Source organism: Kogia breviceps, chromosome 12 (genome assembly GCF_026419965.1).
Source record: "Kogia breviceps isolate mKogBre1 chromosome 12, mKogBre1 haplotype 1, whole genome shotgun sequence".
Classification (NCBI taxonomy): Eukaryota; Metazoa; Chordata; class Mammalia; order Artiodactyla; family Physeteridae; genus Kogia; species Kogia breviceps.
In genome coordinates, this window is record NC_081321.1 from 15,393,130 (window position 1) to 15,412,815 (window position 19,686).

The window sequence follows — 19,686 nt, forward strand, 5'->3', positions numbered from 1 at the left end:
TTTGAGAAAAACTTTAGAGTATTGTGCACTTATTTTTATTAATACCTCATATGGACAGGTGGATGAAATAAATGGAAGTTGAATTTTAATTTTTTTTTTATTCTAAGTGTGAAAATAGCCAGATAGCAAGATCTATTGATGGAGGGATTCAAGAACCGTACAGTGATTAAGATGCAGGATTTGTTGTCATATTTGTGTTCCAGTATTTACTTCAGCCACTTATTAGCTGTCTAACCTTAAATATTTATAAGCAATCATAAAATGATTAATCTCTCTGAGACTGAATATATTCATTTGTAAAATATGGATAATAACATCTACCTTATAGGCTTGATCTGGTAAATGAAATGCTATTTGTAACCTGGAAGATATGACACATTTAATAAATGGTCGCCACTGTTATGTTTAGAAAGTAATTTGGGATTGGTAGTGTAGTATTTATATGGTTTTATAGGGAATGAGATAGTAGAGATATTATCAACAGAGATAATTTGGGGGGAATCGATCATAAGGATTTCTCTTCCATTTAATGAAGCAATATAGTCTTTAAATATATGAATCCCTGTCTGTATATCTCTGTGTATCTGAAGAACTAGAAAAGAATATTTGACAACCTGAAAGATCTATAATAATGCAATCTTCAAGACAAGAAACAAACATTTAAACATGCCAAATTAATACCACAAATTACCAGTGGGATTTATTAAAAAGAAAAAAGGATCTTTTCTCTTTTTAAAAAAAATTTACATTCTTCTATTAAATAGTTTTTTTCAAAAAGCCTGTACTCTTTTTGTAATTCAGAAAGCAAGCATTGCAAACATTGTAACGAAACCCTCAGAGTTTCCCAATATAAACGTTGAAAAATATACTTGTTAAAACATACCTCTGCTAATTTACAGAGTTTCCCAATTTGCTAATTTATCTCTGTGAGTTGGTTTTCCCCTGTAGTCACCTTTCTAAAAGTGGTGAAGCTGTAGGACCCATTAAAATTTTACTGACATGATAAAGCTGGTCATGTCGATGCCTTTATCTTCTGTTTTGGCATGTGGTGCTGTCAGTGAAGCCAGTGAAATTTGGTCTGGGTGGTGAGTAAAAAAGAGGACAGGAGAATTTATAACTTGAATCTCTAAAGCCAGGATGCTTTCGTTTCCTGCTCTTCTTCAGCAGTTTATTAAGGTCTTAAATAAAAAACGTAGGAAGCCTATTTATTAAATTTCGACTTGTCTGAAACTGGAAGGTATAGATCATAGTTTGGGTGATTGGATATAAATTTCAAGCTGTGCTAGATTTAGACAGTGGGGAAAAAAGAAGAATATTACATTTAACGGGAGAAATGATAAGTTCCTATAAATTTGGTTTTAGAAATAATTATATAATTTTGAGATGAGGGAGTTTAGACCATTATCTAAGTCCTGTTTAAATGAAGAATAAATACTAAGGGTTCAGTGGCTCTAAGTTCAGTGAGTTGTCTGCCTCTTATGAGCTGTCTTGTGAGATGTGCTTTTGGTAGCATAATTTCCAGAATTCTCCTCCTGCATTTGTAGCATTTTGACCAGTTCTGCTTGCTGTAGTTTAAAAGGAATACTGACTACTATGAAGTGGTCAGAAAGCCTAGAATTATGCAGATCCTTGCTCTGCCATGTATTAAGTGTCTGGCTCTGGGTAAATTTTAATGCTTAATCTCTAAAGTTTAGGTTTTGTTATATAAAAATAATGTAAAAAGAAACTACCCCGTAGAGGTGTTTTAGGAATTGACTGAGAGATAATTGCGTACTGGGTATTTATTTTAAAGATGGCCTGTAAACTGTATTCATTAATTCAAAATGATTAAAATAGGCAATTCAGTGAAAAGGAGAATCAGCCCATTTTCTTAAATGCCAACAAAGCTAATTATAACACTTCTGGAAAAGATGAGCTTTCAAATGAATGCCAGTGAAGGAATGTTGTTCACAAGCGTATTGATTAAGTATGGGGAGGTCTAGAACAAGCAGAGGATTTGGTGAATACTTATGGAACTTTAATCAAATCTTTAATTCATTCTATAGGAACTTACTGATAGCCATTTGTCTGTGAGAATGCCCATTTTTTCAGGAGTGCCGGCCATCTCTATCCAATTCTAACAACTTTTTTTTTTTTTTTTGGACCAGAGCAGAAACTCTGACATCTCTTTCTAAATGAGTAATTACTAAGGCTCAACCAACTTAGAAGGAAGTAGGAAAATACCTGGTAGCCTATGGGTAGAGAAGGAGGAGGGTGAGCCTGGGAGGAGGAACTATTCTGGAGGAGCCCCCTTGCAAAACCTTTACTGTTATTTCGCTTTTTTTTTTTTTTTTTACCATTAGTGATACTACGGTAATAAAAATACCTTATTTAATTTTCTTAATTTAGACATCCCAGGTGCCTTACTCTGTGTCATCAGTTGATTGGTTTATGTCTACCTCCAAAACTTTTATTCTGATAATCCTGCCAATACTGTTTTGAAAATCTTTACTGAGTCTCTGAGTTCTAAAAAGCCTAATGTTTTTGTAAAAGAAGAAAGAGGGCCATCTAAAGAACTGTACTTCCTTTGTACTCTAGGTTTCTCTGCATTCCCTAAAATTTTTTTTTTTTTTTTTTTTTTTTTTTTTTGTGGTATGCGGGCCTCTCACTGCTGTGGCCTCTCCCGTTGCGGAGCACAGGCTCCGGACGCGCAGGCTCAGCGGCCATGGCTCACGGACCCAGCCGCTCCGTGGCACATGGGATCTTCCCGGACCAGGGCACGAACCCGTGACCCCTGCATCGGCAGGCGGATTCTCAACCACTGCGCCACCAGGGAAGCCCAACAATGATTCTTAAATGCATCAATTAAGGGAATGAAAGTAGACATGTGGACAAATTTGTTTAGCATCAATGATTGGACATATTATTCTGGAACACAAACTTTTCTTTACTCATTCATTCCTAGAGCTCCAATATCTCTAAGAAGTTTCAGTGCTATTTAGAGGAAGATTTTATTGTAGTTTGAAAAATTTTGGTGACGTAGACATCACATAAATTTACCATTTTAAACATTTTTAATCGTACAGTCAGTGGCATTAAGTACATTCACGTCGTTGTGCAGCCATCCCTGCCATCCATCGCCAGACTTTTTTATCTTCCCAAACTGAAACTCTCTATGCATTAAATAATAACTCTGCCCCATTCCCATCTCTCGCTAGCCCCCGTGGTAACCACCATTTTTCTTTCTGTGTCTACGAATTTGACTACTCTAGGTACCTCATATAAGTGGAATCCTAGAGTGTTTGTGTGTGTGTGGTTTTTTTTTTTGGATTGGCCTATCCCACTGAGCATAGAGTCTTCAACGTTCATCTAATGTTGTAGCATGTGTCAGAACTTCATTCTTTTTTAAGGCTAAATAATATTTCATGTGTAGATAGCATTTCGCTTATCCATTGCTAGATAGCTGGACTGCTTCCACTTTTTGGCTATTATGAATAATGCTGCTATGAACATGGGTGTACAAATAAGATTTTTATGTTACTTAAAAAATTGTAGTAACATGAACCTTTTATGTAAAACCATCAAGCTGACCAAGGAGCTACAGCAAATGTGGGCGACCTAACTGCATTTATTTAACGAGGACACTTTTCCCAAACTGATCCTAATCAGTCATCTCCTCATGGAACGATGAAAGATTATAGGAAGAGAATAAAATGCATACAGGAGACAGTTTTAGCACAGTAATTAGAACCTGTAAACTTGGGGTTAAAATTGAAATTTTATTGCTTGGCTGGTCATTACATATAGGATTCCGACTATTTTAATAGTTGATTCAAAAAGCTGCAAAATACTATGATTTTAGTTGTTTCTACTAGAGAAATAAAGAAGCCTCTCTTAGTAAATAAAAGTATGGACAGAGGGCTTGCCTGGTGGCGCACTGGTTGAGAGTCCGCCTGCCGATGCAGGGGACGCGGGTTCGTGCCCTAGTCTGGGAAGATCCCACATGCCACGGAGCGGCTGGGCCCGTGAGCCGTGGCCGCTGAGCCTGCACGTCCGGAGCCTGTGCTCCACAACTGGAGAGGCCACAACAGTGAGAGGCCCATGTACCGCAAAAAAAAAAAAAAAAAAAAAAGTATGGACAGAAATAGCACATTTGTTTCAAGAGCATTCGGTGCTTTGCTTTTCTCTATTTTTTTTTTCCAACAGGAGGAGAGAAATTAAATTTTTCATCTATAAAACCAGTATACCAGTGTTCTGAGTTCATAACTGTTGTAAAGATGGCTTCACCATATTGGGCAAACCTTTTACAAATATTCTTTGAAGGCTGCTTTAAACACTCAGTGGTGTATTCATCTTAATTTTCAGTCTTGTCATTCCAAATGAGGCAAAATTTTTGTTTAAGAATGATTGAATTGGATAAGGGGAATAGCACGTTCATTGTCTAGTTTAAAAGCTTTGTCAGAATCCTCCACTTCCACTGTCCGCACGGTTCTCCCTGAGTCCCATCATGTGCACTTCGGCTTTGGGACATTCATCAGTAGATACTTGGAACACTGATCCTTTCTCTGTCCCCAACACAAGTGAAATCAAGAGCAAGCTTGTCGGTATCATTTTACCTTCTGGAGAACTGTTTCTGTGTTCTGTCATGTGTCTGCCTGAACTCTGTTTTTAAAATAAAGAGTTGGAACCTGGAACCAGGGAAATACTGGAGAATGTCTCCTGATAGCTGAAGGAGAGGGACAGCCAGATGCTGATGAATGTGGAGGATGGTAGCTGAGTTCTGGTATAAAAGTTCATTGACTCCTTAAAACTGTTAATATCTTAATCCCCACTTTTGTTTCTTTTACTGGGTTGCTGTCTTCCTTATTGTTGATTTCCCCCCAATATGCTAAGTATTTTTTCAGAGATCACAACTCAATTCTCATTACAGCATTAGAGATACCTATTATTGTCCCTGTCTGAAGCTCATGGAGGTTAAGTAACTTACCTAAGATTTTACCGTTTATCAGATGCAGAGCCTGGATTTGAGTCCAGTTCTGTCTGGCTCTGAAGGCTTCCTGTTTCCATTGCACTAGACAGCAAAGGCATCACCGGAATTTCCAGGGTATAACTTTCTTCAAAGTGATAGTCAGTATGTCAAGCCCTTCCCTTCCTTTTCTACTCTTGCTGTCCTAGTTTATGGGCACAACATACTTGAATGGACGATTGTGGGAGCTTCTGAACTGATCTTCCTGCCCCCGTGCTTTCTGAATATGAATTCATCCCTTGCGCTGTTGCACTGTATCTTCCCCATGGTCAACTCTACTCGCGACAGTAGTTTTGTCGAATGCTAATGTAAAAATCACATCAATCCTTTGATAAAAAGCAGTTTCGTAATTCTTAGTTGCCTTTCAAATAAAGTGATCACCTCTAAATTAGGCATTCATGACCCTCTCTCATCTGCCCTCCCTACCCTTCAGCCTTTTCAAACTGCTTGCTTCCTTTGTCACATCAATTTTCTAGCTTATTTGAATTGCCTACAGTGTGATCTTGCATGCTTTCACCCCCCCTCCCGCCCTGCCACCTTCTCTCTCCCTCTCTCTCCTTCTCTTCCCATAGGTATAGAGATCTCTATTTTTTCTTTTTTCTTTAGAGACATCAATGGTTTAATGGATAGGGGGAATCTCTGGTTTTTGATTCTATTCCTCTTATCACATTATGCCCATCTCTCTAACCTGATCTTCAATCAGTGTAAATGAAAAATTTACCTGCATCCTGATGCATTTTCTGATGATCCCAGTTGAAAGTTCTTTCTCCTTCCTGCGTCTCCATAGCACTGTACCAATTGCTTTCTAATGGCACTTATATTTTCCACCTTGGATTGTAAATGTTTTTATAAGTGAGATTGAGGTCCTTGGCATGGGGAGGGGATGTCGGTGTATAATTGAGCCCGCTTGTCCTGTGCGCCACAGTGTTTATCGTAGAGCCATGGAGAGGGTCAACAAATGAGAGAGTATCATAAGTTACATGTAGGCAGTGCTTGGAAATTTAGAGAAGTGTACATTTTCCTTATTAAATTGGACAACAATAGGGTGGAATTTGGTGGTTTTCTGCATTTTATGGAAGGCATTTGGAAGTTTACAGAGATGGGCTCAGGAAGTGTCTATGGAGCTTTGTGTCAGTTCTACTCTTGGGAGAGTGGCAAGATGGGATTCTGAGTTAAGCAGTTTGGAGCTAAAAGGACCTCCAGGGCAACTGAATTCAGGGTTTCTGGACCCTGTTTGTGCCTTGGACTCACCTTCAGGAAATTAAAGATAAGTTATTTACCAAGCAAGCCCCATCTCCAAAGATTCTGATCTGATGGTCTGAGTTGGTACCCAGACATTGGTATTTTTATTTTTAAATGTGATGATTTTGAAAAATATTTCATCATTCCAAATTTATGGAAGAAATTTATGATGGAGATTAATAATTTCTATTATAAACACATTAAAAATTTTTGACCCAATCATTCATAGTTGACCTGTTTTTCTTTTTATAAAATGGACATTCCATTTTCCCTTTATTTCTACAGTATTATCAAAAATTAAGTATTTTTTTTATTGAAGTATAGTTGCTTTACAATATTGTGTTAGTTTCAGGTGTACAGCAAAAAGTGATTCAGTTATATATATGTATTTTTTCTGATTATATTCTATTGTAGGTTATTACAAGATATTGAATATAGTTCCCTGTGCTATACAGTAAATCCTTGTTGCTTATCTATTTTATGTATAGTAGTTTGTATCTGTTAATCCCACATTCCTAATTTGTCTCTCCCTTCCTTTCCCCTTTGATAACCGTCAGTTTGTTTTCTATGTCTGAGTCTATTTCTGTTTTGTATATAGATTCATTTGTATTATTTTTTAGATTCCACATGTAAATGATATCATATAGTATTTGTCTTTGTCTGACTTACTTCACTAAGTATAATATTCTCTAGGTTCATCCATGTTGCTGCAAATGGCATTATTTCTTCTTTTTATGGTTGAGTAATATTCCACTGTATTTCTATAACACATCTTCTTAAACCAGTTGTCTGTGATGGGCGCGTGTGTTATTTCCATGTCTTGGCTATTGTAAATAGTGCTGCTGTGAACATTGGGGTGCATGTATCTTTTCGAATTAGAGATTTTGTTTTTTTCTGGATATAAAAATTAAGTATTTTCTAATGCTGACTTGAAAAATAGGTATATGTCCTAGTTGTAAGAGAATAACTCTTCAGAGGCACAGATTTACATTGATATGATCCTAACTCTGAGCTATCAGAGTTAAGCACTTTATAATGTGACACTCTGGGTCAGCACATTTTTGGGGAAATACAAGCTTTAAATATTATATTTAAAACTCCAAAAAGGAAAAACGTTTTATATATTAATGCACATTATTTGTTGAAAGAAAGTTATATAGGAATAGAGAGATAACATGTAACTCCTACTCATTGTAGAGTGATGGCTTACTTTTCTCTCTTCTTAAGGAATGCCATCACATGGATTTTTATTGTTGCTGTAAATTGGGAACCAAATTTATTTATTTCATTTTCTTAGTGTGTGGGTGTGTACATAGCGCACACTGACTTCAGTTAAAATTTTTCTTGCAAGCTCACGGTCTTCATTATCAACTTGAATTATTTTAAAATGCAGCAGTACGATAACATCCTCAGAGACCATTAAAATGTTTATAGAGATATTTTCTTGATGGTGAATGGCTTAATCTGCCATGCTTCCATATTGTTATGGGTGCCTCTTTAAACTTTTATTCTCTCCCTGATAGTAAGCTCTCCTAAGTGTTTAGCAGATATCTTTGATTCTGCTGCAAGGAAGAATTGTAAGTTTGCAGGGAGAGCACTTAACCACGCTTGTTAACTTGATGGCCTTATTTATTCACAATTGTAGTCAGTGAGCTCTAGATGGAGGCCTGAGGGTGAACATACATCTTTCCCATGCAGGACAGAGTTTAGGATCTGTGACCACAGTTGTACTTACCATTCAGGGGCCTTTTCTCCATTACAGCTGGATTTACAACTGTGTTATGAGTGGAAGAGTTTGTTGGAGTTGTTTCCTTAAGGAAATGAAAACACAACATCAGAATGCTCAAAATGATAATTCTGTGATAAAGAAGGAAATTAGAAGTATGACAACCTAAATTTTGTCTTTTTTTATAAGACAAAACAATATCACTTGTCATTTTTATTTCAGGGCTATTTCATATCTGAACTTTAAATAACAACAAAAAAAGTGAGGACTATCAATTCTAATAATTTTTTATTTATATATTTTTTGGATAATCAGAAATTTAATCTCAATTATATAAATATGTAACTGTTTTTAGGTATATCTGTTTCAAGAGAGAGACCAGATACATGGTAGGCACTCTTTTATTTTCATTTTCTAACTCTGAAATTTAATAATTTAGTCAGAGTTCAATATTTAGCTTTCTACTTGGACTCCCTAATGAATTATTTCCTTTCAAAGGCTTTTCCTGGAATTTCTCCCTTTTTGGCAGGTAAGTTTGCATATCTAACATGACATCATTTGGCTGGATTCCTGCAAAAGAACAATTTAAGAGACAGAAAAATGTAGGGTGGCTGAGCATTCTAGTGGTAGAATTTTGGGAGAAACGAAAATAGAGAAATCGTATGCCATATTAATAGGAATACGTGTTATTTTCTTAAACTCCAGTGATAATTTAATAACATTTTCTGGTTCTTTTAATAAGTTCATTAGGTTTATTACTTTGTTTCAGAGGGGAAATATTTTCTCCCTCTCTTTTACTGAGTTAACTTTTGGCGAAAGTGACTTAATTATAATTTTGGAGCTTTATCCTGCTTAACACTAATTGGGTCCGGGATTTAATAAAATCACACTTATGTAGGAAGCCATATAATTGTATGTATAGAACAGGAATGAGACAACTTGGGTGATTTCCAAGTTAAAAATAGAATACTGTAGGTTCCTTGAGGGAGGAACCACATCTCTTAATTTTTTCTTTATCCTGAATTGAACCTAATAAAGTACTACATACATGCTAGACACTCATTACATAGTTTTTATGGATTAAAGGTTACAAAATAAATGTATTGAAATGTACTGTTTGTCTTATGGAGAAATACTAATTTGGCTTGACTAGTATTTCTTTAATGGAAATCGCCATGCTTAAAGGTTTAGCTCTTTGACCTGTCGACCTCAGATCACCTTATTTGTGTATATCTGAATTAGTTTCCTTAAGAGGCATGGTTCGTATTCCTTGAGCTGTTGGCTACCTGCCAAACACCATTGCTCATCCACATCCATGCAGCCTATACATGTTTTTGCAGGGGAGGGTAGGTGTTGGGAACCTCCTTTCTGAAGAATATGTATTTGTCCACTGGTTAATGCCTGACAAAGAATTGCTAATGGTCTATTGCTTGCTGATTCACAGACAAAGTTTTCTGCTGGCTTCCTTCATCTCTTTCTCCAACACTTCTTATTCTGACAAACTTGTATTCAGAGGATGAATATACAGTTAGGTTTTCTGTGTAAAGCTTTGAATTTGGAGTGACGGAGAGAGAAGTGATAGAGGAAACGGGAGAGGAGAAATAGGAAGTATGATCCGGGCTCCTTAAACCACGACTTCTTATTAATCCTTCCTTGTTTCTGCAGGAATTTTCTCTTCATCTTTGTTACATCATTTTTTGTCGATTCTCTCACGGGAGGGTCTGCTGCTGGGGTTGTTCAGGCCTCTCTCGCTCTCTTTGTGTACACTGTGGTCGGTGTCTGCGCCGTTTCCTGGGAGCCTGCCAGCTTCCTTCCCACCTTTATTCTCTGCCAGCCCTCAGGATGACCTAATTTCTAGCCTGCACTTCCTAAAAGCCTGTTCATCTTGCATGCCCTACTTCCAGACCCACCTCTTTCCCGAAACCTCCTGAACCTATGCAGCTCATTCTCATTTACTGGAACTCGCTTTCCTAGCTCCGCACACTTTAGCATTTCCTTGCTCTGTTGTGTGGTCTTATTTCCCTGACCACGTCACAGACATCCTGTCTTAAGCATCTTCTCTGCCTTACTGGTGTCAGGAGTTACGCTGTTATAACACAAGGTTTGGGGTCAAGGCAGTTGCTGATCGCCGTCTGTGTGACTTAGGGGAAGTTGTTGAGCAACTCTGAACCTTTTTCTTCATCTGTGGAGTGGGGATTGCAGATCCTACTTCATAAGGTTATTATTTAGTTTTAAGATCATTTGCTTACAGTATCTACCAAAGTGCCATGTGTCTAGCAGACACTTAATCTTGTTTCCTTTTTTTTTATTCGTACATGGCTGGGCTCAGAATACGTATTCACTGACAGCTTTTTTTTTTTGGCAACTAAGTAATTATACTCCAATTAAATGGCTGAATTTTTAGAAAGGCAATAGAGGCAGGAGATAGGATTAGTTCGTATTCTTAATCTGCAAAGGTAGTAGGTATTCTTAGTCTATAAATGTAGTAGCTCTAAATCTAGCAAGATGAGGTCTGTTATGTCCTGTACCTGGTTGCCAAGGTTCCCAGGTAAAGGGGTTGGCAGTGTTATTGGGCCTAATTTGTTAGATTGGATACACGCAGGAAGATATTCCTGCACTCCCCCGTTCCTTACAACTCAAAGACTCTGTTGCTCGGAATTAAATTTTTAATTGCTTTTGGAGAATTTCAGTTTAGAGTTTTAGTTTTTGTAAAATTACAGTTGTTTAAAAATTGCTTCCACGTGATTTCCATGCATCTAGCACTATATCTGTATTCTTAGTAACTATTCAATACATGAAGAAAAGCAAATAGTAAATATAAAAAATATTTTAGTTTTTTGTGGAATTTCAGTATGTTTCTGACTCCTCTGGTACTGAAGTACAGTAAAATGTATTTTCTTGCAAGTAAAACTTGATTAGAAAAATCACATGTATAACTTAATACTTTAGAAATCTATAAAACAGTAGGGATGACATTTAAAAAATTAAACATGTGTATCTGTTTCCCTTTATAAAATACTGGTATAGCACCTATATACCTTAAGTGAAAACTGATATTATAGTTAAAAAATTGATATTCTTTGCGGTACGCGGGCCCCTCCCGTTGCGGAGCACAGGCTCCGGACGCGCAGGCTCAGCAGCCATGGCTCACGGGCCCAGCCGCTCCACGGCATGATGGGATCTTCTCGGACCGTGGCACGAACCCGCGTCCCCTGCATCGGCAGGCGGATTCTCAACCACCGCGCCACCAGGGAAGCCTAAAAAATTGATATTCTTAATGATGTTGTATTACTGTGGTGTTTACACTGTTGTTTGGCTTTATAGATGTGAGAAAACTCTCATTATTAATAATAATTATTAATTATTTCCACATTTTTCTTTGTGGAAAATTGGCTAAAGCTGATTTTAATTTGCAGATAGCTTTTGTTAAAGAGTTGCTTTTTTTTTTTTTTTTTTTTTTTAATGCGGTACGCGGGCCTCTCACTGCTGTGGCCTCTCCCGTTGCGGAGCACAGGCTCCGGACGCGCAGGCTCAGCGGCCATGGCTCACGGGCCCAGCCGCTCCGCGGCACGTGGGATCTTCCCGGACCGGGGCACGAACCCGCGTCCCCTGCATCGGCAGGCGGACTCTCAACCACTGGTCCACCAGGGAAGCCCTATAAATAACTTTTAAAGTAGCATCTGTTCTTATTTTTCTCCTATTTAGAATTTTCTTCTGAAATATGCCTTTTTTTTTTTTTTTTTTGGTTTTAGAGGCATTTTATTTAGACAACTAAAAACAATTAGATGTTCAGAAGCAGTGTACAATGAAAGAGAAATCAAACCAGTTACTTTATCATGTATTCCCCCTCTTTATAACTAAAGCAAAAAAAAAAAAAATGGCTTTCTGCTTTACGGGAAAAGTCAGAAAAATTGGCCAATATATTTTCCCTCTTCATAATAACATAAACAGCTACAAGAAATCTACCTGTAATAAGAGAAATTGGATGTTGGTTTGCGCATATTCGTTAAAAAGACAACAGACTATCGTACTTCAAAAGTATAACTCCATCTGCCTTCAGCTGATACTCTTGTGTTTTCACTTACAGGTATCACCTATTGGTTAGTTCCAGCACTGGAGCTAATTCATATTCCTCATTATGTACTGCTCATGTTTGCCTTAAGCAGAGAGTAACTCTGGAGGCTGATGCTTTTCTCTGTTTGTTTTAGTCCATAAGTTGTGTACATCTGCCTGCTGCTCAGGCCTTAACTTCAGGAGTTGAACTATAGATGGAATCTGAACTCTCTGAAGCAATTTCTTCTAGCTCCTCTTCCGCTGTCTCTGGAAAACTGATCTTCGGCTTTGCCAGCTCACCACTATCTTCTTCAGGAAGCACACATTTCCAAAGGCTGTATGTTTTTCCTACCACAGTCTGCCATGGTCTCAGTGTTCCATCTTCAGCAGCACTAGCATAGAGTTCTGCATCAGAACTAAACCTCACACAGTGAATGGGACCAAAGTGTCCTTTGTAGGATTCTGATTCTTCTCCACTATTATAATCATACTTATAAAGTTTAAAATCTTCATCCCCTGCAACAAGAAATTCTTTCTCAGGATGAAGAGATGTAGAACTGATGGTTGCAGGAGCTTCAAAAGATTTAATTGGGTCCAAACTTACTGCACTATGAAAAGCAATAGATGGTCCATAAGTTATTACCAATATCTCTCCCTCAGGAATATATTCCATACTGCTAACAGACATATTAAAATTTAGAGATTTCACTTCTGTCATAGTAGCATGATCCCAAAGGCGAACAGTTTTATCATCAGCTGAAAGGATCTGTTTATCCTCACTGCACCATAGAGCCTTTTTAATACCAGAGGTATGACCACTGATTTCCTTAGGTTCTGCTTCAGGTTTGTTCAAGTCATATGCGTAACAGTGTATCCTGTCCCCCGGTTAACGAGTAATTACTATCCTGCGTAAAATCCACAGTCTTGACAATGTGTTTATGAGCCAGGGTCATCCGTTCATCTCCTGAGACAGCATCCCACACTTTGGCTGTGAAATCTGCAGCTGCTGGAGCTGCTTCGGTGGCGTCGTTGTTTAATGTTGCACCCCAAACAGCACCCTTATGACCCCAAAATGTTCCAATCCAGTCTCCTGAATCTCCCTGGCGTAGCATAGGTTTACCATCTTTGCCAGCGCTGATCAGGAGAGAGCCGGAAGGCGTGATGCCACAGAAGGCCTGATCCACCACGGGCCGCGTGTGGCCCGAGCAGGTGAGCGGCGTCTGCCTCATTGCCATGGCGGCTGCTGCGAGCCGTGCGATCCGGCGGGGGAGCCGAGGGTCGTCTGGTCTTTTCTCTCCTCCGTGGCACCGCCTCCGCCTCCGCCTCCTCAAGGCCCCCGCCCTGACTCTGGGGTTGGGCCGGGAAACGGGAAAAGGCCAATCCGGTGGCCCCGAGGTCAGAAAGGGGTTAGGGACGGGTCAGGGAGTCTGCGACGGACGACCTACCGCCGTCGAGGGAGGGAGGAGAGTGGGGGAGGGGGAGAACCGCAGAACCCACGGCCACGACCCACACCGGTACCGGCCTGAAATATGCCATGTTTTTATTCTGTAAGCTATACAAATAAGTTTTAAAGGAAAATATATAATCCTGAGTGATTATATAATTACCATTCTTTTTCTTATCATAATATTAATTTCATTAAATACATTTCTCATTGTACATTTAGAAAAGAGTTTTCTAAATGCCACACAAAATTTAAAATCTGTGATAACATGTTAATTATGTGTGTATATCTAATTTCTGCTGCATAATTTCTCAAAGTGGAGTGATGAATCTATTGAGTGAGGACTCTGGAGAGTTCTAAAACTGTGACATATATTTTCCTTCCTTCTTCCTTTCTTCCTTCCCTCTCTCCCTTCTTCCTTGTCCCCTCTCCCCCCCCCCCCTTCCTCCCTCCCTTTCTCCTTCTGGAAATGGAACATTTGTTTCTTACGAAATCCTACTTAAATCCAATGAGTGATAGATTAAAACCAACCAACCAGATGCAACCACTGGATGTGGGGACCCAGAGCACCAGCCTTTTTCTCATCATTTGAAGTCTAAATGGTTGTTACGTTTATAAGTCAATTACCCAGCTTGAAGCCACAAGCAACATTCTACCTTGAATAATTTGTACTTTTAAAAAATTGATTTACAGTGTTGTGTTAAGTTCTGCTTAACAGCAAAGTGATTCAGTTATACATATAAATATATATACATTTTAAAAAGTATTCTTTTCCATTATGGTTTATCTCAGGATATTGAATATAGTTCCCTGTAGGACCTTGTTGTTTATCCATTCTATATGTAATAGTTTGCATCTGCTAACCCCAAACTCCCAGTCCATCCTTGCCCCCGGCAATCACAAGTCTATGTCTGTGAGTCTGTTTCTATTTCGTAGATAGGTTCATTTGTGTCATATTTTAGATTCTACTTAAAAGTGATATCATGTGGTATTTGTCTTTCTCTTTCTGACTTACTTCACTTAATATTGATAATCTGTAGGTCCATCCATGTTGCTGTATATGGCAATATTCTATATATACAATGGAATATTACTCTGTAATATTCCATTGTGTATATGTGCCATATCATCTTTATCCATTCATCTGTCATAGACATTTAGGTGGTTTCCAGGTCTTGGCTATTGTGAATAGTGCTGCAGTGAGCATTGGGGTGCATGTATATTTTTGAATTATTGCTTTGTCCAGATATATGCCCAGGATTGGGATTGCTGGATCATGTGGTAAATCTATTTTTAGTTTTTTGAGGAGCCTCCATACTGTTTTCCAGAGTGGCTGTACCAATGTACATTCCCACCAACAGTGTAGGAGGGCTCCCTTTTCTCTACACCCGCTCCAGTATGTTATTTGTAGGCTTTTTGATGATGGCCATTCTGACCGGTGTGAGGTGGTACTTCATTGTAGTTTTGATTTTCATTTCTCTAATAATTAACAATGTTAAGCATCTGTTCATGTGCCTATTGGCCATCTGTATGTCGTCTTTTCAGAAATGTCTATTTAGGTCTTCTGCGTATCTTTCCAATTGGGTTGTTTGTTTTTTGTTGTTGAGTTGTATGAGCTGTTTGTATATTTTGGAAATTAAGCCCTTGTCGGTCACTTCATTTGCAAATATTTTCTCCCATTCTGTAGGTTGTCTTTTCTTTCTTTCTTTCTTTTTTTTTTTTATTTCCTTTACTGTGTAAAAGCTTGTAAGTTTGATCAGGTCCCGTTTGTTTATTTTTAGTTTTATTTCTATTGCCTTGAGAGACTGACCTAAGAAAACATTGGTACCATTTATGTCAGAGAATGTTTTGCCTATGATCTCTTCTAGGAATTTTATGGTGTCATATCTTATATTTAAGTCTTTAAGCCACTTTGAGTTTATTTTTGTGTATGGTGTGAGGATGTCTTCTAACTTCACTGATTTACATGCGGCTGTCCAGTTTTCCCAGCACCACTTGCTGAAGAGACTGTCCTGTTTCCATTATATTTTCTTACCTTTTGTCGAAGATTAATTGACCATAGGTGTGTGGGTTTATTTCTGGGCTCTCTATTCTGTTCCATTGATCCATATGTCTGTTTTTCTGCCAGTACCACACTGTTATGATTACTGTAGCTTTGTATTATTGTCTGAAGTCTGGGAGGGTTTTGCCTCCTGCTGTATTCTTTTTCCTCAGGATTGCTTTGGCAATTTTGGGTCTTTTATGGTTCTATGTATATCTGAAGGTTATTTGTTCTAGTTCTGTGAAAAATAGTGTATAATTTTAAAAAATTCTCTATTTCACCAACTGTGGTCACTTCTACAGCTCTTCCCAGAAAATGTTGTTTGTCAGATTTGAATATATTTACTATTACTAGCTTTCTTACTTAAAGATGAACCAGATCTCTTTTCCTTAAAAAATGCTTACCAACAGTTTTAATGCAATAGATGGAATATGTTTTCTTTTTGGAAATTATCAAGATTGCAAAACCTTTAATAGATGGGAAAAGTGTTCATATTTGCTTATAATGAATGCTTTCAAAATGAGCTTACTGAATCCAAAATAGTAAACTTATGAATTATAATAGTTGGAAATCATCAGAGAGGCCAGATAAATTTCTTACCCAAAACAATGATTATTCCTATAGTAGTTTTGTGACAAATGTTTATTTAGCCACTGCTTGAATACCTTGAATGAAAGAAAGCACACCACATTCAAATCAATACAAAGAGATGGGTGTAATAGAAAGAGAAGGGAAAAAAATGGTAGGTGATAGATATTTAATTAGTTTGGTTATGGTAGTCATTTCACAATGTATATATATATCAAGACATTGCGCGTTGTGTACCTTAAATATCTACAATTTTTATTACTCAATCATACGTTTGTAAAGCTGGGGAAGAAGAAAAAAAAAGAAGGGCTTTGAATCCAAAGGAACATTGGTGCAAATTGTGTGCAAATTAGTGAATTTCTTAGTTTTGGTTTTCCATCTATTAAATGAAAAATTAAATCCCAGCTCTGCAGGTTTGTTGAGTGATAACGTAAATTGATTATGTCTAATACAAAACATTTAATAAAACATTGCTATAGGATGGTTATTTTGAGTCAAAAGCTGCCCTGTTGTAACTTTGACCCCTTTTTCTTTTTTTTCTTTCTTTTTTTTTTTTTTTTTTTTTTGGTGGTATGCGGGCCTCTCACTGTTGTGGCCTCTCCCCCCGCGGAGCACAGGGGCTCAGCGGCCATGGCTCACGGGCCCAGCCGCCCCGCGGCACGTGGGATCCTCCCGGACCGGGCACGAACCCGCGTCCCCTGCATCGGCAGGCGGGCTCTCAACCACTGCGCCGCCAGGGAAGCCCCGACCCCTTTTTCTTAATATTTATTTACTGTTTTATGTGATAAAGTTAAATAGTGAAAGACCATTGTCATTTGCCTGTTACGACTCTCAAGTCTTCTCCCCTGACTAAAGGTGTCCGTATAATTCAATTGTCTTGTTACCATCTTTCCTCTTCCCGGAGATGCAGTGGTACTTGATGCCTACTGGGGTATCAGGCTACACTTACAGTAGCCATCCTCTGGAAGCCACACTTGTTTGGCATGACCCTGTTATCTTGACTGTACTCAATTGGGCTCAAGTTGGGCAATGAAATTCTGATCCAGTAATTTGGTATTGGGACCAAGTGTAAGTTAAGTCAGTCTTTTCCAAAATGCAAAAGCCCCCTTCCAAAACCCCTAAGGGCTAAGGAGCAGAGAAAAATCAGTTTGCAGAAAGAATGAAGCAGATACAGAGAGTGCGGGAAAGGGAGGGACATCTGAATCTCCTCGGGGCTTTCTTGACTCGGATTCTCCTTCTTCCCTGAGGCTGCACTGCGTTCCTGGCCCCCATTCTGTGAATAACCCCGCCCTAAGCTATATGGAGTTAGTTTCTGTTATTGCATCCATGGTTTTTCATCAAAAGACACTGTTCTCTACGTCTGCGTCTTTATTCCTGTCCTGCACCTAGGTTCTTCAGAACCATTTTTTTTTTTTTTTTTTTTTTTTGTGCTATGCGGGCCTCTCACTGTTGTGGCCTCTCCCGTTGCGGAGCACAGGCTCCGGACGCGCAGGCTCAGCGGCCATGGCTCACGGGCTTAGTTGCTCCGCGGCATGTGGGATCTTCCCGGACCGGGGCACGAACCCGTGTCCCCTGCATCGGCAGGCGGATTCTCAACCACTGCGCCACCAGGGAAGCCCCCATTTTTTTTTTTTTAATCCCATATATATGTGTTAGCATACAGTATTTGTTTTTCTCTTTCTGACTTACTTCACTCTGTATGACAGACTCTGGGTCCATCCACCTCACTATAAATAACTCAATTTCAAGAATGGACTGGAGGACACAGGGAGGGGGAAAGGGAAGCTGGGACAAAGTGAGAGAGTGGCATGGACATATATACACTACCAAATGTAAAATAGCTAGCTAGTGGGAAGCAGCCGCATAGCACAGGGAGATCAGCTCGGTGCTTTGTGACCACCTAGAGGGGTGGGATAGGGAGGGTGGGAGGGAGACGCAAGAGGGAGGAGATATGAGGATATATGTATATGTACAGCTGATTCACTTTGTTATAAAGCAGAAACTAACACACCACTGTACAGCAATTATACTCCAATAAAGATGTTAAAAAAAGAAAAAGCCACTGTTCATTGTAAGACCACCCTAATTCAAAGATATCAAAATGTGAAAAGATGCAACATAACAGTATATTTTAAAAACATCTTCTGTTAAATTCTAGGGCTCAGAATTGAACCTGATGATTGATTCCAAGCCCTTCCTCCCCTCCCCCATCAACATGGTGACACGAAAATAAAACCCAGCATATTTCCTGTTCCATCCACAGAGCCTTATCTATTGTCTCCAGCTGCCTGTGTAGCATTTCCATTCAGATGGTCCTATCAAACATATTTGACAATTATGGCTCTCTACCCCTCTGTCAGCCTGGATCCCCTTATTTTATTTCAATTTTCCTCCCTCTTCTAAGTTAGTGATCTAAGAGTAATTTGGAATTCTTTGCTCCTTTTCCCTTTATCTCAGTCTGACACAAAATTCTGGAATTTCTTTTTCTTTTAATTATTACTTTAAATTGTGGTATAATACACATAATATAAAATTTACCATCTTGACCATTTTTAAACGTGCAGTTTAATGATATTAAGTGTATTCACATTGTTGGGCAACCGTCACCACTATCCAGTCTCCAGAACTTTTTTCATTTGAAAAACTGAAACAGTACCCGTTAAACAATAACTCCTCGTTTTCTCCTCCACCAACCCCTGACAACCACCATCTACTAGCTGTGTCTATGAATCTGATTACTCTAGGTACCTCATATAAATGGAACCATACAGTATTTGTATTTGTCTTTTTTGTTATTGGCTTATTTCATTTTGCATAATGTCCTCAAGGTTCATCCACGTGGTAGCATGTGTCAGAAATTGGCATTTCTCACGCCGATGTTATTCTTTGACTTAACCTTTGTCTTCTTTCCTCTTTGACAACCGGGGGTCTAAGCCTTTATCACTTTGCCCCTGAGTTCCTGAAATAATGTCTTAACAAGTCTCTGGTGACCCTCCCCCTGCTCACGGCCATAAGCTATGATGTCTGAGTCATCTTTGAAAGTGTGGTTTTCATCTGGTCGTTGACCATAGGGTTACCATGAATGGAGCCCCATGCAGCACAGAGGCTCTGAATAGCTCCTTCCTGCTGAAAGCATTCCAGTTTCTCCCCTGGTATTCCCCATCTAGTCTAGCCTCTTCTACTTAATTTTTGAGTCTTTCATAATCTAGTCAGATTCTGTTTTTTTAATGATCTCTTTACCCTGTGTTTTAATTTATGTATCATTGTTACTCGCCAAGGGCCTTCATTTCTGTCAGGTAGTCATTTAACTTCCTCTACAGAATTCAGTGTTTATGCTTGTCTCATCCTCTTTTTGCCTTTTATTCCTTTCATATGAAAATTTCAACTTACTTTCCTGACCTATCGAAATACCATATATTCTGTGTAGCTCACTTTCTTCCTGAAAACTTCACAACTGCTACAGCCCTATTTATAGTTCACTTCGTTACATTCTTACCCTTAAATACGTTACTATAGATTGTGCTGTACTGGTTAGTAGTTTGCTAACTAGATTTCAGTGTCTTGAAGCCTCATGCTTGTTTTTCCTA

The 19,686-nt window shown here is 38.6% G+C and overlaps 1 protein-coding gene and 1 pseudogene across 2 annotated transcripts in view; one reads left to right on the forward strand and one right to left on the reverse strand.

The window, feature by feature from the left end:
- The window catches only part of PDE3A (phosphodiesterase 3A), a 311,357-nt gene that overhangs the window by 26,692 nt on the left and 264,979 nt on the right, over positions 1 to 19,686 (forward strand). The gene's annotated exons all lie outside the window — the stretch shown is intronic.
- Positions 11,962 to 13,261, reverse strand: LOC131766152 (serine-threonine kinase receptor-associated protein pseudogene; annotated as a pseudogene).